The 27,014-nt window shown below is 43.6% G+C and overlaps 42 non-coding genes and 28 pseudogenes across 42 annotated transcripts; all 70 read right to left on the bottom strand.

The window, feature by feature from the left end:
* Positions 1 to 14: 14 nt before the first annotated feature.
* Positions 15 to 123, bottom strand: LOC149969217 (5S ribosomal RNA; annotated as a pseudogene).
* A 261-nt stretch (positions 124 to 384) lies between these two features.
* Positions 385 to 493, bottom strand: LOC149969218 (5S ribosomal RNA; annotated as a pseudogene).
* A 262-nt stretch (positions 494 to 755) lies between these two features.
* On the bottom strand, positions 756 to 864 carry LOC149969219 (5S ribosomal RNA; annotated as a pseudogene).
* Positions 865 to 1,124: 260 nt separating this feature from the next.
* LOC149969220 (5S ribosomal RNA) lies at positions 1,125 to 1,233 on the bottom strand (annotated as a pseudogene).
* A 261-nt stretch (positions 1,234 to 1,494) lies between these two features.
* LOC149969221 (5S ribosomal RNA) lies at positions 1,495 to 1,603 on the bottom strand (annotated as a pseudogene).
* Positions 1,604 to 1,864: 261 nt separating this feature from the next.
* Positions 1,865 to 1,983, bottom strand: LOC149969222 (5S ribosomal RNA). Its single transcript, XR_016494230.1, has one exon. It is a non-coding gene; the product is annotated as a 5S ribosomal RNA (ribosomal RNA).
* A 260-nt stretch (positions 1,984 to 2,243) lies between these two features.
* Positions 2,244 to 2,352, bottom strand: LOC149969223 (5S ribosomal RNA; annotated as a pseudogene).
* A 261-nt stretch (positions 2,353 to 2,613) lies between these two features.
* On the bottom strand, positions 2,614 to 2,732 carry LOC149969224 (5S ribosomal RNA). The gene has a single exon (XR_016494341.1). It is a non-coding gene; the product is annotated as a 5S ribosomal RNA (ribosomal RNA).
* A 261-nt stretch (positions 2,733 to 2,993) lies between these two features.
* LOC149969225 (5S ribosomal RNA) lies at positions 2,994 to 3,112 on the bottom strand. The gene has a single exon (XR_016494454.1). It is a non-coding gene; the product is annotated as a 5S ribosomal RNA (ribosomal RNA).
* Positions 3,113 to 3,372: 260 nt separating this feature from the next.
* Positions 3,373 to 3,481, bottom strand: LOC149969226 (5S ribosomal RNA; annotated as a pseudogene).
* A 261-nt stretch (positions 3,482 to 3,742) lies between these two features.
* Positions 3,743 to 3,861, bottom strand: LOC149969227 (5S ribosomal RNA). Its single transcript, XR_016494523.1, has one exon. It is a non-coding gene; the product is annotated as a 5S ribosomal RNA (ribosomal RNA).
* Positions 3,862 to 4,122: 261 nt separating this feature from the next.
* LOC149969228 (5S ribosomal RNA) lies at positions 4,123 to 4,241 on the bottom strand. Its single transcript, XR_016494124.1, has one exon. It is a non-coding gene; the product is annotated as a 5S ribosomal RNA (ribosomal RNA).
* A 261-nt stretch (positions 4,242 to 4,502) lies between these two features.
* Positions 4,503 to 4,621, bottom strand: LOC149969229 (5S ribosomal RNA). Its single transcript, XR_016494510.1, has one exon. It is a non-coding gene; the product is annotated as a 5S ribosomal RNA (ribosomal RNA).
* A 260-nt stretch (positions 4,622 to 4,881) lies between these two features.
* On the bottom strand, positions 4,882 to 4,990 carry LOC149969230 (5S ribosomal RNA; annotated as a pseudogene).
* Positions 4,991 to 5,251: 261 nt separating this feature from the next.
* LOC149969231 (5S ribosomal RNA) lies at positions 5,252 to 5,370 on the bottom strand. Its single transcript, XR_016494135.1, has one exon. It is a non-coding gene; the product is annotated as a 5S ribosomal RNA (ribosomal RNA).
* A 261-nt stretch (positions 5,371 to 5,631) lies between these two features.
* Positions 5,632 to 5,750, bottom strand: LOC149969232 (5S ribosomal RNA). Its single transcript, XR_016494146.1, has one exon. It is a non-coding gene; the product is annotated as a 5S ribosomal RNA (ribosomal RNA).
* A 261-nt stretch (positions 5,751 to 6,011) lies between these two features.
* Positions 6,012 to 6,130, bottom strand: LOC149969233 (5S ribosomal RNA). The gene has a single exon (XR_016494157.1). It is a non-coding gene; the product is annotated as a 5S ribosomal RNA (ribosomal RNA).
* Positions 6,131 to 6,391: 261 nt separating this feature from the next.
* Positions 6,392 to 6,500, bottom strand: LOC149969234 (5S ribosomal RNA; annotated as a pseudogene).
* A 261-nt stretch (positions 6,501 to 6,761) lies between these two features.
* LOC149969235 (5S ribosomal RNA) lies at positions 6,762 to 6,880 on the bottom strand. The gene has a single exon (XR_016494118.1). It is a non-coding gene; the product is annotated as a 5S ribosomal RNA (ribosomal RNA).
* Positions 6,881 to 7,140: 260 nt separating this feature from the next.
* LOC149969236 (5S ribosomal RNA) lies at positions 7,141 to 7,249 on the bottom strand (annotated as a pseudogene).
* A 261-nt stretch (positions 7,250 to 7,510) lies between these two features.
* Positions 7,511 to 7,629, bottom strand: LOC149969237 (5S ribosomal RNA). The gene has a single exon (XR_016494168.1). It is a non-coding gene; the product is annotated as a 5S ribosomal RNA (ribosomal RNA).
* A 260-nt stretch (positions 7,630 to 7,889) lies between these two features.
* LOC149969238 (5S ribosomal RNA) lies at positions 7,890 to 7,998 on the bottom strand (annotated as a pseudogene).
* A 261-nt stretch (positions 7,999 to 8,259) lies between these two features.
* Positions 8,260 to 8,368, bottom strand: LOC149969239 (5S ribosomal RNA; annotated as a pseudogene).
* A 260-nt stretch (positions 8,369 to 8,628) lies between these two features.
* Positions 8,629 to 8,737, bottom strand: LOC149969240 (5S ribosomal RNA; annotated as a pseudogene).
* A 261-nt stretch (positions 8,738 to 8,998) lies between these two features.
* LOC149969241 (5S ribosomal RNA) lies at positions 8,999 to 9,117 on the bottom strand. The gene has a single exon (XR_016494179.1). It is a non-coding gene; the product is annotated as a 5S ribosomal RNA (ribosomal RNA).
* Positions 9,118 to 9,378: 261 nt separating this feature from the next.
* On the bottom strand, positions 9,379 to 9,487 carry LOC149969242 (5S ribosomal RNA; annotated as a pseudogene).
* A 261-nt stretch (positions 9,488 to 9,748) lies between these two features.
* On the bottom strand, positions 9,749 to 9,867 carry LOC149969243 (5S ribosomal RNA). The gene has a single exon (XR_016494511.1). It is a non-coding gene; the product is annotated as a 5S ribosomal RNA (ribosomal RNA).
* Positions 9,868 to 10,127: 260 nt separating this feature from the next.
* On the bottom strand, positions 10,128 to 10,236 carry LOC149969244 (5S ribosomal RNA; annotated as a pseudogene).
* A 261-nt stretch (positions 10,237 to 10,497) lies between these two features.
* LOC149969245 (5S ribosomal RNA) lies at positions 10,498 to 10,616 on the bottom strand. Its single transcript, XR_016494512.1, has one exon. It is a non-coding gene; the product is annotated as a 5S ribosomal RNA (ribosomal RNA).
* Positions 10,617 to 10,876: 260 nt separating this feature from the next.
* On the bottom strand, positions 10,877 to 10,985 carry LOC149969246 (5S ribosomal RNA; annotated as a pseudogene).
* A 261-nt stretch (positions 10,986 to 11,246) lies between these two features.
* Positions 11,247 to 11,365, bottom strand: LOC149969247 (5S ribosomal RNA). Its single transcript, XR_016494191.1, has one exon. It is a non-coding gene; the product is annotated as a 5S ribosomal RNA (ribosomal RNA).
* A 260-nt stretch (positions 11,366 to 11,625) lies between these two features.
* LOC149969248 (5S ribosomal RNA) lies at positions 11,626 to 11,734 on the bottom strand (annotated as a pseudogene).
* A 261-nt stretch (positions 11,735 to 11,995) lies between these two features.
* Positions 11,996 to 12,104, bottom strand: LOC149969249 (5S ribosomal RNA; annotated as a pseudogene).
* A 260-nt stretch (positions 12,105 to 12,364) lies between these two features.
* LOC149969250 (5S ribosomal RNA) lies at positions 12,365 to 12,473 on the bottom strand (annotated as a pseudogene).
* A 261-nt stretch (positions 12,474 to 12,734) lies between these two features.
* LOC149969251 (5S ribosomal RNA) lies at positions 12,735 to 12,843 on the bottom strand (annotated as a pseudogene).
* Positions 12,844 to 13,103: 260 nt separating this feature from the next.
* On the bottom strand, positions 13,104 to 13,212 carry LOC149969252 (5S ribosomal RNA; annotated as a pseudogene).
* Positions 13,213 to 13,473: 261 nt separating this feature from the next.
* On the bottom strand, positions 13,474 to 13,592 carry LOC149969253 (5S ribosomal RNA). Its single transcript, XR_016494202.1, has one exon. It is a non-coding gene; the product is annotated as a 5S ribosomal RNA (ribosomal RNA).
* A 260-nt stretch (positions 13,593 to 13,852) lies between these two features.
* Positions 13,853 to 13,961, bottom strand: LOC149969254 (5S ribosomal RNA; annotated as a pseudogene).
* A 260-nt stretch (positions 13,962 to 14,221) lies between these two features.
* On the bottom strand, positions 14,222 to 14,340 carry LOC149969255 (5S ribosomal RNA). The gene has a single exon (XR_016494213.1). It is a non-coding gene; the product is annotated as a 5S ribosomal RNA (ribosomal RNA).
* A 262-nt stretch (positions 14,341 to 14,602) lies between these two features.
* LOC149969256 (5S ribosomal RNA) lies at positions 14,603 to 14,711 on the bottom strand (annotated as a pseudogene).
* Positions 14,712 to 14,972: 261 nt separating this feature from the next.
* Positions 14,973 to 15,091, bottom strand: LOC149969257 (5S ribosomal RNA). Its single transcript, XR_016494224.1, has one exon. It is a non-coding gene; the product is annotated as a 5S ribosomal RNA (ribosomal RNA).
* A 630-nt stretch (positions 15,092 to 15,721) lies between these two features.
* On the bottom strand, positions 15,722 to 15,840 carry LOC149969258 (5S ribosomal RNA). The gene has a single exon (XR_016494236.1). It is a non-coding gene; the product is annotated as a 5S ribosomal RNA (ribosomal RNA).
* A 259-nt stretch (positions 15,841 to 16,099) lies between these two features.
* LOC149969259 (5S ribosomal RNA) lies at positions 16,100 to 16,208 on the bottom strand (annotated as a pseudogene).
* Positions 16,209 to 16,468: 260 nt separating this feature from the next.
* On the bottom strand, positions 16,469 to 16,588 carry LOC149969260 (5S ribosomal RNA; annotated as a pseudogene).
* A 260-nt stretch (positions 16,589 to 16,848) lies between these two features.
* LOC149969261 (5S ribosomal RNA) lies at positions 16,849 to 16,957 on the bottom strand (annotated as a pseudogene).
* Positions 16,958 to 17,218: 261 nt separating this feature from the next.
* Positions 17,219 to 17,337, bottom strand: LOC149969262 (5S ribosomal RNA). Its single transcript, XR_016494247.1, has one exon. It is a non-coding gene; the product is annotated as a 5S ribosomal RNA (ribosomal RNA).
* A 618-nt stretch (positions 17,338 to 17,955) lies between these two features.
* Positions 17,956 to 18,074, bottom strand: LOC149969263 (5S ribosomal RNA; annotated as a pseudogene).
* A 260-nt stretch (positions 18,075 to 18,334) lies between these two features.
* Positions 18,335 to 18,453, bottom strand: LOC149969264 (5S ribosomal RNA). The gene has a single exon (XR_016494258.1). It is a non-coding gene; the product is annotated as a 5S ribosomal RNA (ribosomal RNA).
* Positions 18,454 to 18,713: 260 nt separating this feature from the next.
* On the bottom strand, positions 18,714 to 18,832 carry LOC149969265 (5S ribosomal RNA). Its single transcript, XR_016494269.1, has one exon. It is a non-coding gene; the product is annotated as a 5S ribosomal RNA (ribosomal RNA).
* A 260-nt stretch (positions 18,833 to 19,092) lies between these two features.
* LOC149969266 (5S ribosomal RNA) lies at positions 19,093 to 19,211 on the bottom strand. The gene has a single exon (XR_016494513.1). It is a non-coding gene; the product is annotated as a 5S ribosomal RNA (ribosomal RNA).
* Positions 19,212 to 19,471: 260 nt separating this feature from the next.
* Positions 19,472 to 19,590, bottom strand: LOC149969267 (5S ribosomal RNA). The gene has a single exon (XR_016494280.1). It is a non-coding gene; the product is annotated as a 5S ribosomal RNA (ribosomal RNA).
* A 260-nt stretch (positions 19,591 to 19,850) lies between these two features.
* On the bottom strand, positions 19,851 to 19,969 carry LOC149969268 (5S ribosomal RNA). Its single transcript, XR_016494291.1, has one exon. It is a non-coding gene; the product is annotated as a 5S ribosomal RNA (ribosomal RNA).
* A 260-nt stretch (positions 19,970 to 20,229) lies between these two features.
* LOC149969269 (5S ribosomal RNA) lies at positions 20,230 to 20,348 on the bottom strand. The gene has a single exon (XR_016494302.1). It is a non-coding gene; the product is annotated as a 5S ribosomal RNA (ribosomal RNA).
* A 260-nt stretch (positions 20,349 to 20,608) lies between these two features.
* On the bottom strand, positions 20,609 to 20,727 carry LOC149969270 (5S ribosomal RNA). The gene has a single exon (XR_016494313.1). It is a non-coding gene; the product is annotated as a 5S ribosomal RNA (ribosomal RNA).
* Positions 20,728 to 20,987: 260 nt separating this feature from the next.
* LOC149969271 (5S ribosomal RNA) lies at positions 20,988 to 21,106 on the bottom strand. The gene has a single exon (XR_016494324.1). It is a non-coding gene; the product is annotated as a 5S ribosomal RNA (ribosomal RNA).
* Positions 21,107 to 21,366: 260 nt separating this feature from the next.
* Positions 21,367 to 21,485, bottom strand: LOC149969272 (5S ribosomal RNA). Its single transcript, XR_016494335.1, has one exon. It is a non-coding gene; the product is annotated as a 5S ribosomal RNA (ribosomal RNA).
* A 260-nt stretch (positions 21,486 to 21,745) lies between these two features.
* On the bottom strand, positions 21,746 to 21,864 carry LOC149969273 (5S ribosomal RNA). Its single transcript, XR_016494347.1, has one exon. It is a non-coding gene; the product is annotated as a 5S ribosomal RNA (ribosomal RNA).
* A 260-nt stretch (positions 21,865 to 22,124) lies between these two features.
* LOC149969274 (5S ribosomal RNA) lies at positions 22,125 to 22,243 on the bottom strand. Its single transcript, XR_016494358.1, has one exon. It is a non-coding gene; the product is annotated as a 5S ribosomal RNA (ribosomal RNA).
* Positions 22,244 to 22,503: 260 nt separating this feature from the next.
* LOC149969275 (5S ribosomal RNA) lies at positions 22,504 to 22,622 on the bottom strand. Its single transcript, XR_016494370.1, has one exon. It is a non-coding gene; the product is annotated as a 5S ribosomal RNA (ribosomal RNA).
* A 260-nt stretch (positions 22,623 to 22,882) lies between these two features.
* On the bottom strand, positions 22,883 to 23,001 carry LOC149969276 (5S ribosomal RNA). The gene has a single exon (XR_016494381.1). It is a non-coding gene; the product is annotated as a 5S ribosomal RNA (ribosomal RNA).
* A 260-nt stretch (positions 23,002 to 23,261) lies between these two features.
* On the bottom strand, positions 23,262 to 23,380 carry LOC149969277 (5S ribosomal RNA). The gene has a single exon (XR_016494392.1). It is a non-coding gene; the product is annotated as a 5S ribosomal RNA (ribosomal RNA).
* A 260-nt stretch (positions 23,381 to 23,640) lies between these two features.
* Positions 23,641 to 23,759, bottom strand: LOC149969278 (5S ribosomal RNA). Its single transcript, XR_016494403.1, has one exon. It is a non-coding gene; the product is annotated as a 5S ribosomal RNA (ribosomal RNA).
* Positions 23,760 to 24,019: 260 nt separating this feature from the next.
* Positions 24,020 to 24,138, bottom strand: LOC149969279 (5S ribosomal RNA). Its single transcript, XR_016494414.1, has one exon. It is a non-coding gene; the product is annotated as a 5S ribosomal RNA (ribosomal RNA).
* Positions 24,139 to 24,398: 260 nt separating this feature from the next.
* Positions 24,399 to 24,517, bottom strand: LOC149969280 (5S ribosomal RNA). Its single transcript, XR_016494425.1, has one exon. It is a non-coding gene; the product is annotated as a 5S ribosomal RNA (ribosomal RNA).
* A 260-nt stretch (positions 24,518 to 24,777) lies between these two features.
* Positions 24,778 to 24,896, bottom strand: LOC149969281 (5S ribosomal RNA). The gene has a single exon (XR_016494436.1). It is a non-coding gene; the product is annotated as a 5S ribosomal RNA (ribosomal RNA).
* A 260-nt stretch (positions 24,897 to 25,156) lies between these two features.
* LOC149969282 (5S ribosomal RNA) lies at positions 25,157 to 25,275 on the bottom strand. The gene has a single exon (XR_016494448.1). It is a non-coding gene; the product is annotated as a 5S ribosomal RNA (ribosomal RNA).
* Positions 25,276 to 25,535: 260 nt separating this feature from the next.
* LOC149969283 (5S ribosomal RNA) lies at positions 25,536 to 25,654 on the bottom strand. The gene has a single exon (XR_016494460.1). It is a non-coding gene; the product is annotated as a 5S ribosomal RNA (ribosomal RNA).
* Positions 25,655 to 25,914: 260 nt separating this feature from the next.
* LOC149969284 (5S ribosomal RNA) lies at positions 25,915 to 26,038 on the bottom strand (annotated as a pseudogene).
* A 260-nt stretch (positions 26,039 to 26,298) lies between these two features.
* LOC149969285 (5S ribosomal RNA) lies at positions 26,299 to 26,417 on the bottom strand. Its single transcript, XR_016494471.1, has one exon. It is a non-coding gene; the product is annotated as a 5S ribosomal RNA (ribosomal RNA).
* A 260-nt stretch (positions 26,418 to 26,677) lies between these two features.
* LOC149969286 (5S ribosomal RNA) lies at positions 26,678 to 26,796 on the bottom strand. Its single transcript, XR_016494482.1, has one exon. It is a non-coding gene; the product is annotated as a 5S ribosomal RNA (ribosomal RNA).
* Positions 26,797 to 27,014: the final 218 nt, after the last annotated feature.

Consider the following 27,014-nt stretch of genomic DNA (forward strand, 5'->3'; position numbering starts at 1 on the left):
AGGCAGTGACAAAAAGCTTACAGCACCTGGTATTCCCAGGCGGTCTCCCATCCAAGTACTAACCAGGCCCGACCCTGCTTAGCTTCCGAGATCAGACGAGATCAGGCCGGTGTGGCCGTAAGCGAGAAACAATCTCTTGCTGCACTATGTAAAGTCAAAGTGAGCCTGATTAACAGCTGTTGCATTTTCACCATTTAGATAAGCATCTTTGTGTCACTCAAAAAGTGGAAGAAATTGCATATACTGTAGCCATAATTTGTAGCACAGATTGTTGGATGAAATACAAACTAACCTTGCTTACTTATTTCAAAGCGAGGGCACATATTTCAGCCTTGTGGAAAAAAAACGGACAAAGAGTTGAAATTCCACAAGGCAGTGACAAAAAGCTTACAGCACCTGGTATTCCCAGGCGGTCTCCCATCCAAGTACTAACCAGGCCCGACCCTGCTTAGCTTCCGAGATCAGACGAGATCAGGCCGGTGTGGCCGTAAGCGAGAAACAATCTCTTGCTGCACTATGTAAAGTCAAAGTGAGCCTGATTAACAGCTGTTGCATTTTCACCATTTAGATAAGCATCTTTGTGTCACTCAAAAAGTGGAAGAAATTGCATATACTGTAGCCATAATTTGTAGCACAGATTGTTGGATGAAATACAAACTAACCTTGCTTACTTATTTCAAAGCGAGGGCACATATTTCAGCCTTGTGGAAAAAAAAACGGACAAAGAGTTGAAATTCCACAAGGCAGTGACAAAAAGCTTACAGCACCTGGTATTCCCAGGCGGTCTCCCATCCAAGTACTAACCAGGCCCGACCCTGCTTAGCTTCCGAGATCAGACGAGATCAGGCCGGTGTGGCCGTAAGCGAGAAACAATCTCTTGCTGCACTATGTAAAGTCAAAGTGAGCCTGATTAACAGCTGTTGCATTTTCACCATTTAGATAAGCATCTTTGTGTCACTCAAAAAGTGGAAGAAATTGCATATACTGTAGCCATAATTTGTAGCACAGATTGTTGGATGAAATACAAACTAACCTTGCTTACTTATTTCAAAGCGAGGGCACATATTTCAACCTTGTGGGAAAAAACGGACAAAGAGTTGAAATTCCACAAGGCAGTGACAAAAAGCTTACAGCACCTGGTATTCCCAGGCGGTCTCCCATCCAAGTACTAACCAGGCCCGACCCTGCTTAGCTTCCGAGATCAGACGAGATCAGGCCGGTGTGGCCGTAAGCGAGAAACAATCTCTTGCTGCACTATGTAAAGTCAAAGTGAGCCTGATTAACAGCTGTTGCATTTTCACCATTTAGATAAGCATCTTTGTGTCACTCAAAAAGTGGAAGAAATTGCATATACTGTAGCCATAATTTGTAGCACAGATTGTTGGATGAAATACAAACTAACCTTGCTTACTTATTTCAAAGCGAGGGCACATATTTCAGCCTTGTGGAAAAAAAACGGACAAAGAGTTGAAATTCCACAAGGCAGTGACAAAAAGCTTACAGCACCTGGTATTCCCAGGCGGTCTCCCATCCAAGTACTAACCAGGCCCGACCCTGCTTAGCTTCCGAGATCAGACGAGATCAGGCCGGTGTGGCCGTAAGCGAGAAACAATCTCTTGCTGCACTATGTAAAGTCAAAGTGAGCCTGATTAACAGCTGTTGCATTTTCACCATTTAGATAAGCATCTTTGTGTCACTCAAAAAGTGGAAGAAATTGCATATACTGTAGCCATAATTTGTAGCACAGATTGTTGGATGAAATACAAACTAACCTTGCTTACTTATTTCAAAGCGAGGGCACATATTTCAGCCTTGTGGAAAAAAAACGGACAAAGAGTTGAAATTCCACAAGGCAGTGACAAAAAGCTTACAGCACCTGGTATTCCCAGGCGGTCTCCCATCCAAGTACTAACCAGGCCCGACCCTGCTTAGCTTCCGAGATCAGACGAGATCAGGCGTACTCAGGCCGGTGTGGCCGTAAGCGAGAAACAATCTCTTGCTGCACTATGTAAAGTCAAAGTGAGCCTGATTAACAGCTGTTGCATTTTCACCATTTAGATAAGCATCTTTGTGTCACTCAAAAAGTGGAAGAAATTGCATATACTGTAGCCATAATTTGTAGCACAGATTGTTGGATGAAATACAAACTAACCTTGCTTACTTATTTCAAAGCGAGGGCACATATTTCAACCTTGTGGGAAAAAACGGACAAAGAGTTGAAATTCCACAAGGCAGTGACAAAAAGCTTACAGCACCTGGTATTCCCAGGCGGTCTCCCATCCAAGTACTAACCAGGCCCGACCCTGCTTAGCTTCCGAGATCAGACGAGATCAGGCCGGTGTGGCCGTAAGCGAGAAACAATCTCTTGCTGCACTATGTAAAGTCAAAGTGAGCCTGATTAACAGCTGTTGCATTTTCACCATTTAGATAAGCATCTTTGTGTCACTCAAAAAGTGGAAGAAATTGCATATACTGTAGCCATAATTTGTAGCACAGATTGTTGGATGAAATACAAACTAACCTTGCTTACTTATTTCAAAGCGAGGGCACATATTTCAGCCTTGTGGAAAAAAAACGGACAAAGAGTTGAAATTCCACAAGGCAGTGACAAAAAGCTTACAGCACCTGGTATTCCCAGGCGGTCTCCCATCCAAGTACTAACCAGGCCCGACCCTGCTTAGCTTCCGAGATCAGACGAGATCAGGCGTACTCAGGCCGGTGTGGCCGTAAGCGAGAAACAATCTCTTGCTGCACTATGTAAAGTCAAAGTGAGCCTGATTAACAGCTGTTGCATTTTCACCATTTAGATAAGCATCTTTGTGTCACTCAAAAAGTGGAAGAAATTGCATATACTGTAGCCATAATTTGTAGCACAGATTGTTGGATGAAATACAAACTAACCTTGCTTACTTATTTCAAAGCGAGGGCACATATTTCAGCCTTGTGGAAAAAAAACGGACAAAGAGTTGAAATTCCACAAGGCAGTGACAAAAAGCTTACAGCACCTGGTATTCCCAGGCGGTCTCCCATCCAAGTACTAACCAGGCCCGACCCTGCTTAGCTTCCGAGATCAGACGAGATCAGGCGTACTCAGGCCGGTGTGGCCGTAAGCGAGAAACAATCTCTTGCTGCACTATGTAAAGTCAAAGTGAGCCTGATTAACAGCTGTTGCATTTTCACCATTTAGATAAGCATCTTTGTGTCACTCAAAAAGTGGAAGAAATTGCATATACTGTAGCCATAATTTGTAGCACAGATTGTTGGATGAAATACAAACTAACCTTGCTTACTTATTTCAAAGCGAGGGCACATATTTCAACCTTGTGGGAAAAAACGGACAAAGAGTTGAAATTCCACAAGGCAGTGACAAAAAGCTTACAGCACCTGGTATTCCCAGGCGGTCTCCCATCCAAGTACTAACCAGGCCCGACCCTGCTTAGCTTCCGAGATCAGACGAGATCAGGCCGGTGTGGCCGTAAGCGAGAAACAATCTCTTGCTGCACTATGTAAAGTCAAAGTGAGCCTGATTAACAGCTGTTGCATTTTCACCATTTAGATAAGCATCTTTGTGTCACTCAAAAAGTGGAAGAAATTGCATATACTGTAGCCATAATTTGTAGCACAGATTGTTGGATGAAATACAAACTAACCTTGCTTACTTATTTCAAAGCGAGGGCACATATTTCAGCCTTGTGGAAAAAAAACGGACAAAGAGTTGAAATTCCACAAGGCAGTGACAAAAAGCTTACAGCACCTGGTATTCCCAGGCGGTCTCCCATCCAAGTACTAACCAGGCCCGACCCTGCTTAGCTTCCGAGATCAGACGAGATCAGGCGTACTCAGGCCGGTGTGGCCGTAAGCGAGAAACAATCTCTTGCTGCACTATGTAAAGTCAAAGTGAGCCTGATTAACAGCTGTTGCATTTTCACCATTTAGATAAGCATCTTTGTGTCACTCAAAAAGTGGAAGAAATTGCATATACTGTAGCCATAATTTGTAGCACAGATTGTTGGATGAAATACAAACTAACCTTGCTTACTTATTTCAAAGCGAGGGCACATATTTCAGCCTTGTGGAAAAAAAACGGACAAAGAGTTGAAATTCCACAAGGCAGTGACAAAAAGCTTACAGCACCTGGTATTCCCAGGCGGTCTCCCATCCAAGTACTAACCAGGCCCGACCCTGCTTAGCTTCCGAGATCAGACGAGATCAGGCGTACTCAGGCCGGTGTGGCCGTAAGCGAGAAACAATCTCTTGCTGCACTATGTAAAGTCAAAGTGAGCCTGATTAACAGCTGTTGCATTTTCACCATTTAGATAAGCATCTTTGTGTCACTCAAAAAGTGGAAGAAATTGCATATACTGTAGCCATAATTTGTAGCACAGATTGTTGGATGAAATACAAACTAACCTTGCTTACTTATTTCAAAGCGAGGGCACATATTTCAGCCTTGTGGAAAAAAAACGGACAAAGAGTTGAAATTCCACAAGGCAGTGACAAAAAGCTTACAGCACCTGGTATTCCCAGGCGGTCTCCCATCCAAGTACTAACCAGGCCCGACCCTGTTTAGCTTCCGAGATCAGACGAGATCAGGCGTACTCAGGCCGGTGTGGCCGTAAGCGAGAAACAATCTCTTGCTGCACTATGTAAAGTCAAAGTGAGCCTGATTAACAGCTGTTGCATTTTCACCATTTAGATAAGCATCTTTGTGTCACTCAAAAAGTGGAAGAAATTGCATATACTGTAGCCATAATTTGTAGCACAGATTGTTGGATGAAATACAAACTAACCTTGCTTACTTATTTCAAAGCGAGGGCACATATTTCAACCTTGTGGGAAAAAACGGACAAAGAGTTGAAATTCCACAAGGCAGTGACAAAAAGCTTACAGCACCTGGTATTCCCAGGCGGTCTCCCATCCAAGTACTAACCAGGCCCGACCCTGCTTAGCTTCCGAGATCAGACGAGATCAGGCCGGTGTGGCCGTAAGCGAGAAACAATCTCTTGCTGCACTATGTAAAGTCAAAGTGAGCCTGATTAACAGCTGTTGCATTTTCACCATTTAGATAAGCATCTTTGTGTCACTCAAAAAGTGGAAGAAATTGCATATACTGTAGCCATAATTTGTAGCACAGATTGTTGGATGAAATACAAACTAACCTTGCTTACTTATTTCAAAGCGAGGGCACATATTTCAGCCTTGTGGAAAAAAAACGGACAAAGAGTTGAAATTCCACAAGGCAGTGACAAAAAGCTTACAGCACCTGGTATTCCCAGGCGGTCTCCCATCCAAGTACTAACCAGGCCCGACCCTGCTTAGCTTCCGAGATCAGACGAGATCAGGCGTACTCAGGCCGGTGTGGCCGTAAGCGAGAAACAATCTCTTGCTGCACTATGTAAAGTCAAAGTGAGCCTGATTAACAGCTGTTGCATTTTCACCATTTAGATAAGCATCTTTGTGTCACTCAAAAAGTGGAAGAAATTGCATATACTGTAGCCATAATTTGTAGCACAGATTGTTGGATGAAATACAAACTAACCTTGCTTACTTATTTCAAAGCGAGGGCACATATTTCAGCCTTGTGGAAAAAAAACGGACAAAGAGTTGAAATTCCACAAGGCAGTGACAAAAAGCTTACAGCACCTGGTATTCCCAGGCGGTCTCCCATCCAAGTACTAACCAGGCCCGACCCTGCTTAGCTTCCGAGATCAGACGAGATCAGGCGTACTCAGGCCGGTGTGGCCGTAAGCGAGAAACAATCTCTTGCTGCACTATGTAAAGTCAAAGTGAGCCTGATTAACAGCTGTTGCATTTTCACCATTTAGATAAGCATCTTTGTGTCACTCAAAAAGTGGAAGAAATTGCATATACTGTAGCCATAATTTGTAGCACAGATTGTTGGATGAAATACAAACTAACCTTGCTTACTTATTTCAAAGCGAGGGCACATATTTCAGCCTTGTGGAAAAAAAACGGACAAAGAGTTGAAATTCCACAAGGCAGTGACAAAAAGCTTACAGCACCTGGTATTCCCAGGCGGTCTCCCATCCAAGTACTAACCAGGCCCGACCCTGCTTAGCTTCCGAGATCAGACGAGATCAGGCGTACTCAGGCCGGTGTGGCCGTAAGCGAGAAACAATCTCTTGCTGCACTATGTAAAGTCAAAGTGAGCCTGATTAACAGCTGTTGCATTTTCACCATTTAGATAAGCATCTTTGTGTCACTCAAAAAGTGGAAGAAATTGCATATACTGTAGCCATAATTTGTAGCACAGATTGTTGGATGAAATACAAACTAACCTTGCTTACTTATTTCAAAGCGAGGGCACATATTTCAGCCTTGTGGAAAAAAAACGGACAAAGAGTTGAAATTCCACAAGGCAGTGACAAAAAGCTTACAGCACCTGGTATTCCCAGGCGGTCTCCCATCCAAGTACTAACCAGGCCCGACCCTGCTTAGCTTCCGAGATCAGACGAGATCAGGCCGGTGTGGCCGTAAGCGAGAAACAATCTCTTGCTGCACTATGTAAAGTCAAAGTGAGCCTGATTAACAGCTGTTGCATTTTCACCATTTAGATAAGCATCTTTGTGTCACTCAAAAAGTGGAAGAAATTGCATATACTGTAGCCATAATTTGTAGCACAGATTGTTGGATGAAATACAAACTAACCTTGCTTACTTATTTCAAAGCGAGGGCACATATTTCAGCCTTGTGGAAAAAAAACGGACAAAGAGTTGAAATTCCACAAGGCAGTGACAAAAAGCTTACAGCACCTGGTATTCCCAGGCGGTCTCCCATCCAAGTACTAACCTGGCCCGACCCTGCTTAGCTTCCGAGATCAGACGAGATCAGGCGTACTCAGGCCGGTGTGGCCGTAAGCGAGAAACAATCTCTTGCTGCACTATGTAAAGTCAAAGTGAGCCTGATTAACAGCTGTTGCATTTTCACCATTTAGATAAGCATCTTTGTGTCACTCAAAAAGTGGAAGAAATTGCATATACTGTAGCCATAATTTGTAGCACAGATTGTTGGATGAAATACAAACTAACCTTGCTTACTTATTTCAAAGCGAGGGCACATATTTCAACCTTGTGGGAAAAAACGGACAAAGAGTTGAAATTCCACAAGGCAGTGACAAAAAGCTTACAGCACCTGGTATTCCCAGGCGGTCTCCCATCCAAGTACTAACCAGGCCCGACCCTGCTTAGCTTCCGAGATCAGACGAGATCAGGCCGGTGTGGCCGTAAGCGAGAAACAATCTCTTGCTGCACTATGTAAAGTCAAAGTGAGCCTGATTAACAGCTGTTGCATTTTCACCATTTAGATAAGCATCTTTGTGTCACTCAAAAAGTGGAAGAAATTGCATATACTGTAGCCATAATTTGTAGCACAGATTGTTGGATGAAATACAAACTAACCTTGCTTACTTATTTCAAAGCGAGGGCACATATTTCAGCCTTGTGGAAAAAAAACGGACAAAGAGTTGAAATTCCACAAGGCAGTGACAAAAAGCTTACAGCACCTGGTATTCCCAGGCGGTCTCCCATCCAAGTACTAACCAGGCCCGACCCTGCTTAGCTTCCGAGATCAGACGAGATCAGGCGTACTCAGGCCGGTGTGGCCGTAAGCGAGAAACAATCTCTTGCTGCACTATGTAAAGTCAAAGTGAGCCTGATTAACAGCTGTTGCATTTTCACCATTTAGATAAGCATCTTTGTGTCACTCAAAAAGTGGAAGAAATTGCATATACTGTAGCCATAATTTGTAGCACAGATTGTTGGATGAAATACAAACTAACCTTGCTTACTTATTTCAAAGCGAGGGCACATATTTCAACCTTGTGGGAAAAAACGGACAAAGAGTTGAAATTCCACAAGGCAGTGACAAAAAGCTTACAGCACCTGGTATTCCCAGGCGGTCTCCCATCCAAGTACTAACCAGGCCCGACCCTGCTTAGCTTCCGAGATCAGACGAGATCAGGCCGGTGTGGCCGTAAGCGAGAAACAATCTCTTGCTGCACTATGTAAAGTCAAAGTGAGCCTGATTAACAGCTGTTGCATTTTCACCATTTAGATAAGCATCTTTGTGTCACTCAAAAAGTGGAAGAAATTGCATATACTGTAGCCATAATTTGTAGCACAGATTGTTGGATGAAATACAAACTAACCTTGCTTACTTATTTCAAAGCGAGGGCACATATTTCAGCCTTGTGGAAAAAAAACGGACAAAGAGTTGAAATTCCACAAGGCAGTGACAAAAAGCTTACAGCACCTGGTATTCCCAGGCGGTCTCCCATCCAAGTACTAACCAGGCCCGACCCTGCTTAGCTTCCGAGATCAGGCGTACTCAGGCCGGTGTGGCCGTAAGCGAGAAACAATCTCTTGCTGCACTATGTAAAGTCAAAGTGAGCCTGATTAACAGCTGTTGCATTTTCACCATTTAGATAAGCATCTTTGTGTCACTCAAAAAGTGGAAGAAATTGCATATACTGTAGCCATAATTTGTAGCACAGATTGTTGGATGAAATACAAACTAACCTTGCTTACTTATTTCAAAGCGAGGGCACATATTTCAACCTTGTGGGAAAAAACGGACAAAGAGTTGAAATTCCACAAGGCAGTGACAAAAAGCTTACAGCACCTGGTATTCCCAGGCGGTCTCCCATCCAAGTACTAACCAGGCCCGACCCTGCTTAGCTTCCGAGATCAGACGAGATCAGGCCGGTGTGGCCGTAAGCGAGAAACAATCTCTTGCTGCACTATGTAAAGTCAAAGTGAGCCTGATTAACAGCTGTTGCATTTTCACCATTTAGATAAGCATCTTTGTGTCACTCAAAAAGTGGAAGAAATTGCATATACTGTAGCCATAATTTGTAGCACAGATTGTTGGATGAAATACAAACTAACCTTGCTTACTTATTTCAAAGCGAGGGCACATATTTCAGCCTTGTGGAAAAAAAACGGACAAAGAGTTGAAATTCCACAAGGCAGTGACAAAAAGCTTACAGCACCTGGTATTCCCAGGCGGTCTCCCATCCAAGTACTAACCAGGCCCGACCCTGCTTAGCTTCCGAGATCAGACGAGATCAGGCGTACTCAGGCCGGTGTGGCCGTAAGCGAGAAATAATCTCTTGCTGCACTATGTAAAGTCAAAGTGAGCCTGATTAACAGCTGTTGCATTTTCACCATTTAGATAAGCATCTTTGTGTCACTCAAAAAGTGGAAGAAATTGCATATACTGTAGCCATAATTTGTAGCACAGATTGTTGGATGAAATACAAACTAACCTTGCTTACTTATTTCAAAGCGAGGGCACATATTTCAGCCTTGTGGAAAAAAAACGGACAAAGAGTTGAAATTCCACAAGGCAGTGACAAAAAGCTTACAGCACCTGGTATTCCCAGGCGGTCTCCCATCCAAGTACTAACCAGGCCCGACCCTGCTTAGCTTCCGAGATCAGACGAGATCAGGCCGGTGTGGCCGTAAGCGAGAAACAATCTCTTGCTGCACTATGTAAAGTCAAAGTGAGCCTGATTAACAGCTGTTGCATTTTCACCATTTAGATAAGCATCTTTGTGTCACTCAAAAAGTGGAAGAAATTGCATATACTGTAGCCATAATTTGTAGCACAGATTGTTGGATGAAATACAAACTAACCTTGCTTACTTATTTCAAAGCGAGGGCACATATTTCAGCCTTGTGGAAAAAAAACGGACAAAGAGTTGAAATTCCACAAGGCAGTGACAAAAAGCTTACAGCACCTGGTATTCCCAGGCGGTCTCCCATCCAAGTACTAACCAGGCCCGACCCTGTTTAGCTTCCGAGATCAGACGAGATCAGGCGTACTCAGGCCGGTGTGGCCGTAAGCGAGAAACAATCTCTTGCTGCACTATGTAAAGTCAAAGTGAGCCTGATTAACAGCTGTTGCATTTTCACCATTTAGATAAGCATCTTTGTGTCACTCAAAAAGTGGAAGAAATTGCATATACTGTAGCCATAATTTGTAGCACAGATTGTTGGATGAAATACAAACTAACCTTGCTTACTTATTTCAAAGCGAGGGCACATATTTCAACCTTGTGGGAAAAAACGGACAAAGAGTTGAAATTCCACAAGGCAGTGACAAAAAGCTTACAGCACCTGGTATTCCCAGGCGGTCTCCCATCCAAGTACTAACCAGGCCCGACCCTGCTTAGCTTCCGAGATCAGACGAGATCAGGCCGGTGTGGCCGTAAGCGAGAAACAATCTCTTGCTGCACTATGTAAAGTCAAAGTGAGCCTGATTAACAGCTGTTGCATTTTCACCATTTAGATAAGCATCTTTGTGTCACTCAAAAAGTGGAAGAAATTGCATATACTGTAGCCATAATTTGTAGCACAGATTGTTGGATGAAATACAAACTAACCTTGCTTACTTATTTCAAAGCGAGGGCACATATTTCAGCCTTGTGGAAAAAAAACGGACAAAGAGTTGAAATTCCACAAGGCAGTGACAAAAAGCTTACAGCACCTGGTATTCCCAGGCGGTCTCCCATCCAAGTACTAACCAGGCCCGACCCTGTTTAGCTTCCGAGATCAGACGAGATCAGGCGTACTCAGGCCGGTGTGGCCGTAAGCGAGAAACAATCTCTTGCTGCACTATGTAAAGTCAAAGTGAGCCTGATTAACAGCTGTTGCATTTTCACCATTTAGATAAGCATCTTTGTGTCACTCAAAAAGTGGAAGAAATTGCATATACTGTAGCCATAATTTGTAGCACAGATTGTTGGATGAAATACAAACTAACCTTGCTTACTTATTTCAAAGCGAGGGCACATATTTCAACCTTGTGGGAAAAAACGGACAAAGAGTTGAAATTCCACAAGGCAGTGACAAAAAGCTTACAGCACCTGGTATTCCCAGGCGGTCTCCCATCCAAGTACTAACCAGGCCCGACCCTGCTTAGCTTCCGAGATCAGACGAGATCAGGCCGGTGTGGCCGTAAGCGAGAAACAATCTCTTGCTGCACTATGTAAAGTCAAAGTGAGCCTGATTAACAGCTGTTGCATTTTCACCATTTAGATAAGCATCTTTGTGTCACTCAAAAAGTGGAAGAAATTGCATATACTGTAGCCATAATTTGTAGCACAGATTGTTGGATGAAATACAAACTAACCTTGCTTACTTATTTCAAAGCGAGGGCACATATTTCAGCCTTGTGGAAAAAAAACGGACAAAGAGTTGAAATTCCACAAGGCAGTGACAAAAAGCTTACAGCACCTGGTATTCCCAGGCGGTCTCCCATCCAAGTACTAACCAGGCCCGACCCTGCTTAGCTTCCGAGATCAGACGAGATCAGGCGTACTCAGGCCGGTGTGGCCGTAAGCGAGAAACAATCTCTTGCTGCACTATGTAAAGTCAAAGTGAGCCTGATTAACAGCTGTTGCATTTTCACCATTTAGATGAGCATCTTTGTGTCACTCAAAAAGTGGAAGAAATTGCATATACTGTAGCCATAATTTGTAGCACAGATTGTTGGATGAAATACAAACTAACCTTGCTTACTTATTTCAAAGCGAGGGCACATATTTCAACCTTGTGGGAAAAAACGGACAAAGAGTTGAAATTCCACAAGGCAGTGACAAAAAGCTTACAGCACCTGGTATTCCCAGGCGGTCTCCCATCCAAGTACTAACCAGGCCCGACCCTGCTTAGCTTCCGAGATCAGACGAGATCAGGCCGGTGTGGCCGTAAGCGAGAAACAATCTCTTGCTGCACTATGTAAAGTCAAAGTGAGCCTGATTAACAGCTGTTGCATTTTCACCATTTAGATAAGCATCTTTGTGTCACTCAAAAAGTGGAAGAAATTGCATATACTGTAGCCATAATTTGTAGCACAGATTGTTGGATGAAATACAAACTAACCTTGCTTACTTATTTCAAAGCGAGGGCACATATTTCAGCCTTGTGGAAAAAAAACGGACAAAGAGTTGAAATTCCACAAGGCAGTGACAAAAAGCTTACAGCACCTGGTATTCCCAGGCGGTCTCCCATCCAAGTACTAACCAGGCCCGACCCTGCTTAGCTTCCGAGATCAGGCGTACTCAGGCCGGTGTGGCCGTAAGCGAGAAACAATCTCTTGCTGCACTATGTAAAGTCAAAGTGAGCCTGATTAACAGCTGTTGCATTTTCACCATTTAGATAAGCATCTTTGTGTCACTCAAAAAGTGGAAGAAATTGCATATACTGTAGCCATAATTTGTAGCACAGATTGTTGGATGAAATACAAACTAACCTTGCTTACTTATTTCAAAGCGAGGGCACATATTTCAACCTTGTGGGAAAAAACGGACAAAGAGTTGAAATTCCACAAGGCAGTGACAAAAAGCTTACAGCACCTGGTATTCCCAGGCGGTCTCCCATCCAAGTACTAACCAGGCCCGACCCTGCTTAGCTTCCGAGATCAGACGAGATCAGGCCGGTGTGGCCGTAAGCGAGAAACAATCTCTTGCTGCACTATGTAAAGTCAAAGTGAGCCTGATTAACAGCTGTTGCATTTTCACCATTTAGATAAGCATCTTTGTGTCACTCAAAAAGTGGAAGAAATTGCATATACTGTAGCCATAATTTGTAGCACAGATTGTTGGATGAAATACAAACTAACCTTGCTTACTTATTTCAAAGCGAGGGCACATATTTCAGCCTTGTGGAAAAAAAACGGACAAAGAGTTGAAATTCCACAAGGCAGTGACAAAAAGCTTACAGCACCTGGTATTCCCAGGCGGTCTCCCATCCAAGTACTAACCAGGCCCGACCCTGCTTAGCTTCCGAGATCAGGCGTACTCAGGCCGGTGTGGCCGTAAGCGAGAAACAATCTCTTGCTGCACTATGTAAAGTCAAAGTGAGCCTGATTAACAGCTGTTGCATTTTCACCATTTAGATAAGCATCTTTGTGTCACTCAAAAAGTGGAAGAAATTGCATATACTGTAGCCATAATTTGTAGCACAGATTGTTGGATGAAATACAAACTAACCTTGCTTACTTATTTCAAAGCGAGGGCACATATTTCAACCTTGTGGGAAAAAACGGACAAAGAGTTGAAATTCCACAAGGCAGTGACAAAAAGCTTACAGCACCTGGTATTCCCAGGCGGTCTCCCATCCAAGTACTAACCAGGCCCGACCCTGCTTAGCTTCCGAGATCAGACGAGATCAGGCCGGTGTGGCCGTAAGCGAGAAACAATCTCTTGCTGCACTATGTAAAGTCAAAGTGAGCCTGATTAACAGCTGTTGCATTTTCACCATTTAGATAAGCATCTTTGTGTCACTCAAAAAGTGGAAGAAATTGCATATACTGTAGCCATAATTTGTAGCACAGATTGTTGGATGAAATACAAACTAACCTTGCTTACTTATTTCAAAGCGAGGGCACATATTTCAGCCTTGTGGAAAAAAAACGGACAAAGAGTTGAAATTCCACAAGGCAGTGACAAAAAGCTTACAGCACCTGGTATTCCCAGGCGGTCTCCCATCCAAGTACTAACCAGGCCCGACCCTGCTTAGCTTCCGAGATCAGACGAGATCAGGCGTACTCAGGCCGGTGTGGCCGTAAGCGAGAAACAATCTCTTGCTGCACTATGTAAAGTCAAAGTGAGCCTGAATTAACAGCTGTTGCATTTTCACCATTTAGATAAGCATCTTTGTGTCACTCAAAAAGTGGAAGAAATTGCATATACTGTAGCCATAATTTGTAGCACAGATTGTTGGATGAAATACAAACTAACCTTGCTTACTTATTTCAAAGCGAGGGCACATATTTCAACCTTGTGGGAAAAAACGGACAAAGAGTTGAAATTCCACAAGGCAGTGACAAAAGCTTACAGCACCTGGTATTCCCAGGCGGTCTCCCATCCAAGTACTAACCAGGCCCGACCCTGCTTAGCTTCCGAGATCAGACGAGATCAGGCCGGTGTGGCCGTAAGCGAGAAACAATCTCTTGCTGCACTATGTAAAGTCAAAGTGAGCCTGATTAACAGCTGTTGCATTTTCACCATTTAGATAAGCATCTTTGTGTCACTCAAAAAGTGGAAGAAATTGCATATACTGTAGCCATAATTTGTAGCACAGATTGTTGGATGAAATACAAACTAACCTTGCTTACTTATTTCAAAGCGAGGGCACATATTTCAGCCTTGTGGAAAAAAACGGACAAAGAGTTGAAATTCCACAAGGCAGTGACAAAAAGCTTACAGCACCTGGTATTCCCAGGCGGTCTCCCATCCAAGTACTAACCAGGCCCGACCCTGCTTAGCTTCCGAGATCAGACGAGATCAGGCGTACTCAGGCCGGTGTGGCCGTAAGCGAGAAACAATCTCTTGCTGCACTATGTAAAGTCAAAGTGAGCCTGATTAACAGCTGTTGCATTTTCACCATTTAGATAAGCATCTTTGTGTCACTCAAAAAGTGGAAGAAATTGCATATACTGTAGCCATAATTTGTAGCACAGATTGTTGGATGAAATACAAACTAACCTTGCTTACTTATTTCAAAGCGAGGGCACATATTTCAACCTTGTGGGAAAAAAAACGGACAAAGAGTTGAAATTCCACAAGGCAGTGACAAAAAGCTTACAGCACCTGGTATTCCCAGGCGGTCTCCCATCCAAGTACTAACCAGGCCCGACCCTGCTTAGCTTCCGAGATCAGACGAGATCAGGCCGGTGTGGCCGTAAGCGAGAAACAATCTCTTGCTGCACTATGTAAAGTCAAAGTGAGCCTGATTAACAGCTGTTGCATTTTCACCATTTAGATAAGCATCTTTGTGTCACTCAAAAAGTGGAAGAAATTGCATATACTGTAGCCATAATTTGTAGCACAGATTGTTGGATGAAATACAAACTAACCTTGCTTACTTATTTCAAAGCGAGGGCACATATTTCAGCCTTGTGGAAAAAAAACGGACAAAGAGTTGAAATTCCACAAGGCAGTGACAAAAAGCTTACAGCACCTGGTATTCCCAGGCGGTCTCCCATCCAAGTACTAACCAGGCCCGACCCTGCTTAGCTTCCGAGATCAGACGAGATCAGGCGTACTCAGGCCGGTGTGGCCGTAAGCGAGAAACAATCTCTTGCTGCACTATGTAAAGTCAAAGTGAGCCTGATTAACAGCTGTTGCATTTTCACCATTTAGATAAGCATCTTTGTGTCACTCAAAAAGTGGAAGAAATTGCATATACTGTAGCCATAATTTGTAGCACAGATTGTTGGATGAAATACAAACTAACCTTGCTTACTTATTTCAAAGCGAGGGCACATATTTCAGCCTTGTGGAAAAAACGGACAAAGAGTTGAAATTCCACAAGGCAGTGACAAAAAGCTTACAGCACCTGGTATTCCCAGGCGGTTCTCCCATCCAAGTACTAACCAGGCCCGACCCTGCTTAGCTTCCGAGATCAGACGAGATCAGGCCGGTGTGGCCGTAAGCGAGAAACAATCTCTTGCTGCACTATGTAAAGTCAAAGTGAGCCTGATTAACAGCTGTTGCATTTTCACCATTTAGATAAGCATCTTTGTGTCACTCAAAAAGTGGAAGAAATTGCATATACTGTAGCCATAATTTGTAGCACAGATTGTTGGATGAAATACAAACTAACCTTGCTTACTTATTTCAAAGCGAGGGCACATATTTCAGCCTTGTGGAAAAAAAACGGACAAAGAGTTGAAATTCCACAAGGCAGTGACAAAAAGCTTACAGCACCTGGTATTCCCAGGCGGTCTCCCATCCAAGTACTAACCAGGCCCGACCCTGCTTAGCTTCCGAGATCAGACGAGATCAGGCGTACTCAGGCCGGTGTGGCCGTAAGCGAGAAAAATCTCTTGCTGCACTATGTAAAGTCAAAGTGAGCCTGATTAACAGCTGTTGCATTTTCACCATTTAGATAAGCATCTTTGTGTCACTCAAAAAGTGGAAGAAATTGCATATACTGTAGCCATAATTTGTAGCACAGATTGTTGGATGAAATACAAACTAACCTTGCTTACTTATTTCAAAGCGAGGGCACATATTTCAGCCTTGTGGAAAAAAACGGACAAAGAGTTGAAATTCCACAAGGCAGTGACAAAAAGCTTACAGCACCTGGTATTCCCAGGCGGTCTCCCATCCAAGTACTAACCAGGCCCGACCCTGCTTAGCTTCCGAGATCAGACGAGATCAGGCCGGTGTGGCCGTAAGCGAGAAACAATCTCTTGCTGCACTATGTAAAGTCAAAGTGAGCCTGATTAACAGCTGTTGCATTTTCACCATTTAGATAAGCATCTTTGTGTCACTCAAAAAGTGGAAGAAATTGCATATACTGTAGCCATAATTTGTAGCACAGATTGTTGGATGAAATACAAACTAACCTTGCTTACTTATTTCAAAGCGAGGGCACATATTTCAGCCTTGTGGAAAAAAACGGACAAAGAGTTGAAATTCCACAAGGCAGTGACAAAAAGCTTACAGCACCTGGTATTCCCAGGCGGTCTCCCATCCAAGTACTAACCAGGCCCGACCCTGCTTAGCTTCCGAGATCAGACGAGATCAGGCGGTACTCAGGCCGGTGTGGCCGTAAGCGAGAAACAATCTCTTGCTGCACTATGTAAAGTCAAAGTGAGCCTGATTAACAGCTGTTGCATTTTCACCATTTAGATAAGCATCTTTGTGTCACTCAAAAAGTGGAAGAAATTGCATATACTGTAGCCATAATTTGTAGCACAGATTGTTGGATGAAATACAAACTAACCTTGCTTACTTATTTCAAAGCGAGGGCACATATTTCAGCCTTGTGGGAAAAAACGGACAAAGAGTTGAAATTCCACAAGGCAGTGACAAAAAGCTTACAGCACCTGGTATTCCCAGGCGGTCTCCCATCCAAGTACTAACCAGGCCCGACCCTGCTTAGCTTCCGAGATCAGACGAGATCAGGCCGGTGTGGCCGTAAGCGAGAAACAATCTCTTGCTGCACTATGTAAAGTCAAAGTGAGCCTGATTAACAGCTGTTGCATTTTCACCATTTAGATAAGCATCTTTGTGTCACTCAAAAAGTGGAAGAAATTGCATATACTGTAGCCATAATTTGTAGCACAGATTGTTGGATGAAATACAAACTAACCTTGCTTACTTATTTCAAAGCGAGGGCACATATTTCAGCCTTGTGGAAAAAAAACGGACAAAGAGTTGAAATTCCACAAGGCAGTGACAAAAAGCTTACAGCACCTGGTATTCCCAGGCGGTCTCCCATCCAAGTACTAACCAGGCCCGACCCTGCTTAGCTTCCGAGATCAGACGAGATCAGGCGTACTCAGGCCGGTGTGGCCGTAAGCGAGAAACAATCTCTTGCTGCACTATGTAAAGTCAAAGTGAGCCTGATTAACAGCTGTTGCATTTTCACCATTTAGATAAGCATCTTTGTGTCACTCAAAAAGTGGAAGAAATTGCATAGCATAAATTGTAGCACAGATTGTTGGATGAAATACAAACTAACCTTGCTTACTTATTTCAAAGCGAGGGCACATATTTCAGCCTTGTGGAAAAAAACGGACAAAGAGTTGAAATTCCACAAGGCAGTGACAAAAAGCTTACAGCACCTGGTATTCCCAGGCGGTCTCCCATCCAAGTACTAACCAGGCCGACCCTGCTTAGCTTCCGAGATCAGACGAGATCAGGCCGGTGTGGCGTAAGCGAGAAACAATCTCTTGCTGCACTATGTAAGTCAAAGTGAGCCTGATTAACAGCTGTTGCATTTTCACCATTTAGATAAGCATCTTGGTGTCACTCAAAAAGTGGAAGAAATTGCATATACTGTAGCCATAATTTGTAGCACAGATTGTTGGATGAAATACAAACTAACCTTGCTTACTTATTTCAAAGCGAGGGCACATATTTCAGCCTTGTGGAAAAAAAACGGACAAAGAGTTAAATTCCACAAGGCAGTGACAAAAAGCTTACAGCACCTGGTATTCCCAGGCGGTCTCCCATCCAAGTACTAACCATGCCCGACCCTGCTTAGCTTCCGAGATCAGACGAGATCAGGCGTACTCAGGCCGGTGTGGCCGTAAGCGAGAAACAATCTCTTGCTGCACTATGTAAAGTCAAAGTGAGCCTGATTAACAGCTGTTGCATTTTCACCATTTAGATAAGCATCTTTGTGTCACTCAAAAAGTGGAAGAAATTGCATATACTGTAGCCATAATTTGTAGCACAGATTGTTGGATGAAATACAAACTAACCTTGCTTACTTATTTCAAAGCGAGGGCACATATTTCAACCTTGTGGGAAAAAACGGACAAAGAGTTGAAATTCCACAAGGCAGTGACAAAAAGCTTACAGCACCTGGTATTCCCAGGCGGTCTCCCATCCAAGTACTAACCAGGCCCGACCCTGCTTAGCTTCCGAGATCAGACGAGATCAGGCGTACTCAGGCCGGTGTGGCCGTAAGCGAGAAACAATCTCTTGCTGCACTATGTAAAGTCAAAGTGAGCCTGATTAACAGCTGTTGCATTTTCACCATTTAGATAAGCATCTTTGTGTCACTCAAAAAGTGGAAGAAATTGCATATACTGTAGCCATAATTTGTAGCACAGATTGTTGGATGAAATACAAACTAACCTTGCTTACTTATTTCAAAGCGAGGGCACATATTTCAACCTTGTGGGAAAAAACGGACAAAGAGTTGAAATTCCACAAGGCAGTGACAAAAAGCTTACAGCACCTGGTATTCCCAGGCGGTCTCCCATCCAAGTACTAACCAGGCCCGACCCTGCTTAGCTTCCGAGATCAGACGAGATCAGGCGTACTCAGGCCGGTGTGGCCGTAAGCGAGAAACAATCTCTTGCTGCACTATGTAAAGTCAAAGTGAGCCTGATTAACAGCTGTTGCATTTTCACCATTTAGATAAGCATCTTTGTGTCACTCAAAAAGTGGAAGAAATTGCATATACTGTAGCCATAATTTGTAGCACAGATTGTTGGATGAAATACAAACTAACCTTGCTTACTTATTTCAAAGCGAGGGCACATATTTCAACCTTGTGGGAAAAAACGGACAAAGAGTTGAAATTCCACAAGGCAGTGACAAAAAGCTTACAGCACCTGGTATTCCCAGGCGGTCTCCCATCCAAGTACTAACCAGGCCCGACCCTGCTTAGCTTCCGAGATCAGACGAGATCAGGCGTACTCAGACCGGTGTGGCCGTAAGCGAGAAACAATCTCTTGCTGCACTATGTAAAGTCAAAGTGAGCCTGATTAACAGCTGTTGCATTTTCACCATTTAGATAAGCATCTTTGTGTCACTCAAAAAGTGGAAGAAATTGCATATACTGTAGCCATAATTTGTAGCACAGATTGTTGGATGAAATACAAACTAACCTTGCTTACTTATTTCAAAGCGAGGGCACATATTTCAACCTTGTGGGAAAAAACGGACAAAGAGTTGAAATTCCACAAGGCAGTGACAAAAAGCTTACAGCACCTGGTATTCCCAGGCGGTCTCCCATCCAAGTACTAACCAGGCCCGACCCTGCTTAGCTTCCGAGATCAGACGAGATCAGGCGTACTCAGGCCGGTGTGGCCGTAAGCGAGAAACAATCTCTTGCTGCACTATGTAAAGTCAAAGTGAGCCTGATTAACAGCTGTTGCATTTTCACCATTTAGATAAGCATCTTTGTGTCACTCAAAAAGTGGAAGAAATTGCATATACTGTAGCCATAATTTGTAGCACAGATTGTTGGATGAAATACAAACTAACCTTGCTTACTTATTTCAAAGCGAGGGCACATATTTCAACCTTGTGGGAAAAAACGGACAAAGAGTTGAAATTCCACAAGGCAGTGACAAAAAGCTTACAGCACCTGGTATTCCCAGGCGGTCTCCCATCCAAGTACTAACCAGGCCCGACCCTGCTTAGCTTCCGAGATCAGACGAGATCAGGCGTACTCAGGCCGGTGTGGCCGTAAGCGAGAAACAATCTCTTGCTGCACTATGTAAAGTCAAAGTGAGCCTGATTAACAGCTGTTGCATTTTCACCATTTAGATAAGCATCTTTGTGTCACTCAAAAAGTGGAAGAAATTGCATATACTGTAGCCATAATTTGTAGCACAGATTGTTGGATGAAATACAAACTAACCTTGCTTACTTATTTCAAAGCGAGGGCACATATTTCAACCTTGTGGGAAAAAACGGACAAAGAGTTGAAATTCCACAAGGCAGTGACAAAAAGCTTACAGCACCTGGTATTCCCAGGCGGTCTCCCATCCAAGTACTAACCAGGCCCGACCCTGCTTAGCTTCCGAGATCAGACGAGATCAGGCGTACTCAGGCCGGTGTGGCCGTAAGCGAGAAACAATCTCTTGCTGCACTATGTAAAGTCAAAGTGAGCCTGATTAACAGCTGTTGCATTTTCACCATTTAGATAAGCATCTTTGTGTCACTCAAAAAGTGGAAGAAATTGCATATACTGTAGCCATAATTTGTAGCACAGATTGTTGGATGAAATACAAACTAACCTTGCTTACTTATTTCAAAGCGAGGGCACATATTTCAACCTTGTGGGAAAAAACGGACAAAGAGTTGAAATTCCACAAGGCAGTGACAAAAAGCTTACAGCACCTGGTATTCCCAGGCGGTCTCCCATCCAAGTACTAACCAGGCCCGACCCTGCTTAGCTTCCGAGATCAGACGAGATCAGGCGTACTCAGGCCGGTGTGGCCGTAAGCGAGAAACAATCTCTTGCTGCACTATGTAAAGTCAAAGTGAGCCTGATTAACAGCTGTTGCATTTTCACCATTTAGATAAGCATCTTTGTGTCACTCAAAAAGTGGAAGAAATTGCATATACTGTAGCCATAATTTGTAGCACAGATTGTTGGATGAAATACAAACTAACCTTGCTTACTTATTTCAAAGCGAGGGCACATATTTCAACCTTGTGGGAAAAAACGGACAAAGAGTTGAAATTCCACAAGGCAGTGACAAAAAGCTTACAGCACCTGGTATTCCCAGGCGGTCTCCCATCCAAGTACTAACCAGGCCCGACCCTGCTTAGCTTCCGAGATCAGACGAGATCAGGCGTACTCAGGCCGGTGTGGCCGTAAGCGAGAAACAATCTCTTGCTGCACTATGTAAAGTCAAAGTGAGCCTGATTAACAGCTGTTGCATTTTCACCATTTAGATAAGCATCTTTGTGTCACTCAAAAAGTGGAAGAAATTGCATATACTGTAGCCATAATTTGTAGCACAGATTGTTGGATGAAATACAAACTAACCTTGCTTACTTATTTCAAAGCGAGGGCACATATTTCAACCTTGTGGGAAAAAACGGACAAAGAGTTGAAATTCCACAAGGCAGTGACAAAAAGCTTACAGCACCTGGTATTCCCAGGCGGTCTCCCATCCAAGTACTAACCAGGCCCGACCCTGCTTAGCTTCCGAGATCAGACGAGATCAGGCGTACTCAGGCCGGTGTGGCCGTAAGCGAGAAACAATCTCTTGCTGCACTATGTAAAGTCAAAGTGAGCCTGATTAACAGCTGTTGCATTTTCACCATTTAGATAAGCATCTTTGTGTCACTCAAAAAGTGGAAGAAATTGCATATACTGTAGCCATAATTTGTAGCACAGATTGTTGGATGAAATACAAACTAACCTTGCTTACTTATTTCAAAGCGAGGGCACATATTTCAACCTTGTGGGAAAAAACGGACAAAGAGTTGAAATTCCACAAGGCAGTGACAAAAAGCTTACAGCACCTGGTATTCCCAGGCGGTCTCCCATCCAAGTACTAACCAGGCCCGACCCTGCTTAGCTTCCGAGATCAGACGAGATCAGGCGTACTCAGGCCGGTGTGGCCGTAAGCGAGAAACAATCTCTTGCTGCACTATGTAAAGTCAAAGTGAGCCTGATTAACAGCTGTTGCATTTTCACCATTTAGATAAGCATCTTTGTGTCACTCAAAAAGTGGAAGAAATTGCATATACTGTAGCCATAATTTGTAGCACAGATTGTTGGATGAAATACAAACTAACCTTGCTTACTTATTTCAAAGCGAGGGCACATATTTCAACCTTGTGGGAAAAAACGGACAAAGAGTTGAAATTCCACAAGGCAGTGACAAAAAGCTTACAGCACCTGGTATTCCCAGGCGGTCTCCCATCCAAGTACTAACCAGGCCCGACCCTGCTTAGCTTCCGAGATCAGACGAGATCAGGCGTACTCAGGCCGGTGTGGCCGTAAGCGAGAAACAATCTCTTGCTGCACTATGTAAAGTCAAAGTGAGCCTGATTAACAGCTGTTGCATTTTCACCATTTAGATAAGCATCTTTGTGTCACTCAAAAAGTGGAAGAAATTGCATATACTGTAGCCATAATTTGTAGCACAGATTGTTGGATGAAATACAAACTAACCTTGCTTACTTATTTCAAAGCGAGGGCACATATTTCAACCTTGTGGGAAAAAACGGACAAAGAGTTGAAATTCCACAAGGCAGTGACAAAAAGCTTACAGCACCTGGTATTCCCAGGCGGTCTCCCATCCAAGTACTAACCAGGCCCGACCCTGCTTAGCTTCCGAGATCAGACGAGATCAGGCGTACTCAGGCCGGTGTGGCCGTAAGCGAGAAACAATCTCTTGCTGCACTATGTAAAGTCAAAGTGAGCCTGATTAACAGCTGTTGCATTTTCACCATTTAGATAAGCATCTTTGTGTCACTCAAAAAGTGGAAGAAATTGCATATACTGTAGCCATAATTTGTAGCACAGATTGTTGGATGAAATACAAACTAACCTTGCTTACTTATTTCAAAGCGAGGGCACATATTTCAACCTTGTGGGAAAAAACGGACAAAGAGTTGAAATTCCACAAGGCAGTGACAAAAAGCTTACAGCACCTGGTATTCCCAGGCGGTCTCCCATCCAAGTACTAACCAGGCCCGACCCTGCTTAGCTTCCGAGATCAGACGAGATCAGGCGTACTCAGGCCGGTGTGGCCGTAAGCGAGAAACAATCTCTTGCTGCACTATGTAAAGTCAAAGTGAGCCTGATTAACAGCTGTTGCATTTTCACCATTTAGATAAGCATCTTTGTGTCACTCAAAAAGTGGAAGAAATTGCATATACTGTAGCCATAATTTGTAGCACAGATTGTTGGATGAAATACAAACTAACCTTGCTTACTTATTTCAAAGCGAGGGCACATATTTCAACCTTGTGGGAAAAAACGGACAAAGAGTTGAAATTCCACAAGGCAGTGACAAAAAGCTTACAGCACCTGGTATTCCCAGGCGGTCTCCCATCCAAGTACTAACCAGGCCCGACCCTGCTTAGCTTCCGAGATCAGACGAGATCAGGCGTACTCAGGCCGGTGTGGCCGTAAGCGAGAAACAATCTCTTGCTGCACTATGTAAAGTCAAAGTGAGCCTGATTAACAGCTGTTGCATTTTCACCATTTAGATAAGCATCTTTGTGTCACTCAAAAAGTGGAAGAAATTGCATATACTGTAGCCATAATTTGTAGCACAGATTGTTGGATGAAATACAAACTAACCTTGCTTACTTATTTCAAAGCGAGGGCACATATTTCAACCTTGTGGGAAAAAACGGACAAAGAGTTGAAATTCCACAAGGCAGTGACAAAAAGCTTACAGCACCTGGTATTCCCAGGCGGTCTCCCATCCAAGTACTAACCAGGCCCGACCCTGCTTAGCTTCCGAGATCAGACGAGATCAGGCGTACTCAGGCCGGTGTGGCCGTAAGCGAGAAACAATCTCTTGCTGCACTATGTAAAGTCAAAGTGAGCCTGATTAACAGCTGTTGCATTTTCACCATTTAGATAAGCATCTTTGTGTCACTCAAAAAGTGGAAGAAATTGCATATACTGTAGCCATAATTTGTAGCACAGATTGTTGGATGAAATACAAACTAACCTTGCTTACTTATTTCAAAGCGAGGGCACATATTTCAACCTTGTGGGAAAAAACGGACAAAGAGTTGAAATTCCACAAGGCAGTGACAAAAAGCTTACAGCACCTGGTATTCCCAGGCGGTCTCCCATCCAAGTACTAACCAGGCCCGACCCTGCTTAGCTTCCGAGATCAGACGAGATCAGGCGTACTCAGGCCGGTGTGGCCGTAAGCGAGAAACAATCTCTTGCTGCACTATGTAAAGTCAAAGTGAGCCTGATTAACAGCTGTTGCATTTTCACCATTTAGATAAGCATCTTTGTGTCACTCAAAAAGTGGAAGAAATTGCATATACTGTAGCCATAATTTGTAGCACAGATTGTTGGATGAAATACAAACTAACCTTGCTTACTTATTTCAAAGCGAGGGCACATATTTCAACCTTGTGGGAAAAAACGGACAAAGAGTTGAAATTCCACAAGGCAGTGACAAAAAGCTTACAGCACCTGGTATTCCCAGGCGGTCTCCCATCCAAGTACTAACCAGGCCCGACCCTGCTTAGCTTCCGAGATCAGACGAGATCAGGCGTACTCAGGCCGGTGTGGCCGTAAGCGAGAAACAATCTCTTGCTGCACTATGTAAAGTCAAAGTGAGCCTGATTAACAGCTGTTGCATTTTCACCATTTAGATAAGCATCTTTGTGTCACTCAAAAAGTGGAAGAAATTGCATATACTGTAGCCATAATTTGTAGCACAGATTGTTGGATGAAATACAAACTAACCTTGCTTACTTATTTCAAAGCGAGGGCACATATTTCAACCTTGTGGGAAAAAACGGACAAAGAGTTGAAATTCCACAAGGCAGTGACAAAAAGCTTACAGCACCTGGTATTCCCAGGCGGTCTCCCATCCAAGTACTAACCAGGCCCGACCCTGCTTAGCTTCCGAGATCAGACGAGATCAGGCGTACTCAGGCCGGTGTGGCCGTAAGCGAGAAACAATCTCTTGCTGCACTATGTAAAGTCAAAGTGAGCCTGATTAACAGCTGTTGCATTTTCACCATTTAGATAAGCATCTTTGTGTCACTCAAAAAGTGGAAGAAATTGCATATACTGTAGCCATAATTTGTAGCACAGATTGTTGGATGAAATACAAACTAACCTTGCTTACTTATTTCAAAGCGAGGGCACATATTTCAACCTTGTGGGAAAAAACGGACAAAGAGTTGAAATTCCACAAGGCAGTGACAAAAAGCTTACAGCACCTGGTATTCCCAGGCGGTCTCCCATCCAAGTACTAACCAGGCCCGACCCTGCTTAGCTTCCGAGATCAGACGAGATCAGGCGTACTCAGGCCGGTGTGGCCGTAAGCGAGAAACAATCTCTTGCTGCACTATGTAAAGTCAAAGTGAGCCTGATTAACAGCTGTTGCATTTTCACCATTTAGATAAGCATCTTTGTGTCACTCAAAAAGTGGAAGAAATTGCATATACTGTAGCCATAATTTGTAGCACAGATTGTTGGATGAAATACAAACTAACCTTGCTTACTTATTTCAAAGCGAGGGCACATATTTCAACCTTGTGGGAAAAAACGGACAAAGAGTTGAAATTCCACAAGGCAGTGACAAAAAGCTTACAGCACCTGGTATTCCCAGGCGGTCTCCCATCCAAGTACTAACCAGGCCCGACCCTGCTTAGCTTCCGAGATCAGACGAGATCAGGCGTACTCAGGCCGGTGTGGCCGTAAGCGAGAAACAATCTCTTGCTGCACTATGTAAAGTCAAAGTGAGCCTGATTAACAGCTGTTGCATTTTCACCATTTAGATAAGCATCTTTGTGTCACTCAAAAAGTGGAAGAAATTGCATATACTGTAGCCATAATTTGTAGCACAGATTGTTGGATGAAATACAAACTAACCTTGCTTACTTATTTCAAAGCGAGGGCACATATTTCAACCTTGTGGGAAAAAACGGACAAAGAGTTGAAATTCCACAAGGCAGTGACAAAAAGCTTACAGCACCTGGTATTCCCAGGCGGTCTCCCATCCCATCCAAGTACTAACCAGGCCCGACCCTGCTTAGCTTCCGAGATCAGACGAGATCAGGCGTACTCAGGCCGGTGTGGCCGTAAGCGAGAAACAATCTCTTGCTGCACTATGTAAAGTCAAAGTGAGCCTGATTAACAGCTGTTGCATTTTCACCATTTAGATAAGCATCTTTGTGTCACTCAAAAAGTGGAAGAAATTGCATATACTGTAGCCATAATTTGTAGCACAGATTGTTGGATGAAATACAAACTAACCTTGCTTACTTATTTCAAAGCGAGGGCACATATTTCAACCTTGTGGGAAAAAACGGACAAAGAGTTGAAATTCCACAAGGCAGTGACAAAAAGCTTACAGCACCTGGTATTCCCAGGCGGTCTCCCATCCAAGTACTAACCAGGCCCGACCCTGCTTAGCTTCCGAGATCAGACGAGATCAGGCGTACTCAGGCCGGTGTGGCCGTAAGCGAGAAACAATCTCTTGCTGCACTATGTAAAGTCAAAGTGAGCCTGATTAACAGCTGTTGCATTTTCACCATTTAGATAAGCATCTTTGTGTCACTCAAAAAGTGGAAGAAATTGCATATACTGTAGCCATAATTTGTAGCACAGATTGTTGGATGAAATACAAACTAACCTTGCTTACTTATTTCAAAGCGAGGGCACATATTTCAACCTTGTGGGAAAAAACGGACAAAGAGTTGAAATTCCACAAGGCAGTGACAAAAAGCTTACAGCACCTGGTATTCCCAGGCGGTCTCCCATCCAAGTACTAACCAGGCCCGACCCTGCTTAGCTTCCGAGATCAGACGAGATCAGGCGTACTCAGGCCGGTGTGGCCGTAAGCGAGAAACAATCTCTTGCTGCACTATGTAAAGTCAAAGTGAGCCTGATTAACAGCTGTTGCATTTTCACCATTTAGATAAGCATCTTTGTGTCACTCAAAAAGTGGAAGAAATTGCATATACTGTAGCCATAATTTGTAGCACAGATTGTTGGATGAAATACAAACTAACCTTGCTTACTTATTTCAAAGCGAGGGCACATATTTCAACCTTGTGGGAA

Source organism: Oncorhynchus mykiss, unplaced genomic scaffold, assembly GCF_057628025.1.
Source record: "Oncorhynchus mykiss isolate SJ-2025 unplaced genomic scaffold, ASM5762802v1 scaffold110, whole genome shotgun sequence".
NCBI lineage: Eukaryota > Metazoa > Chordata > Actinopteri > Salmoniformes > Salmonidae > Oncorhynchus > Oncorhynchus mykiss.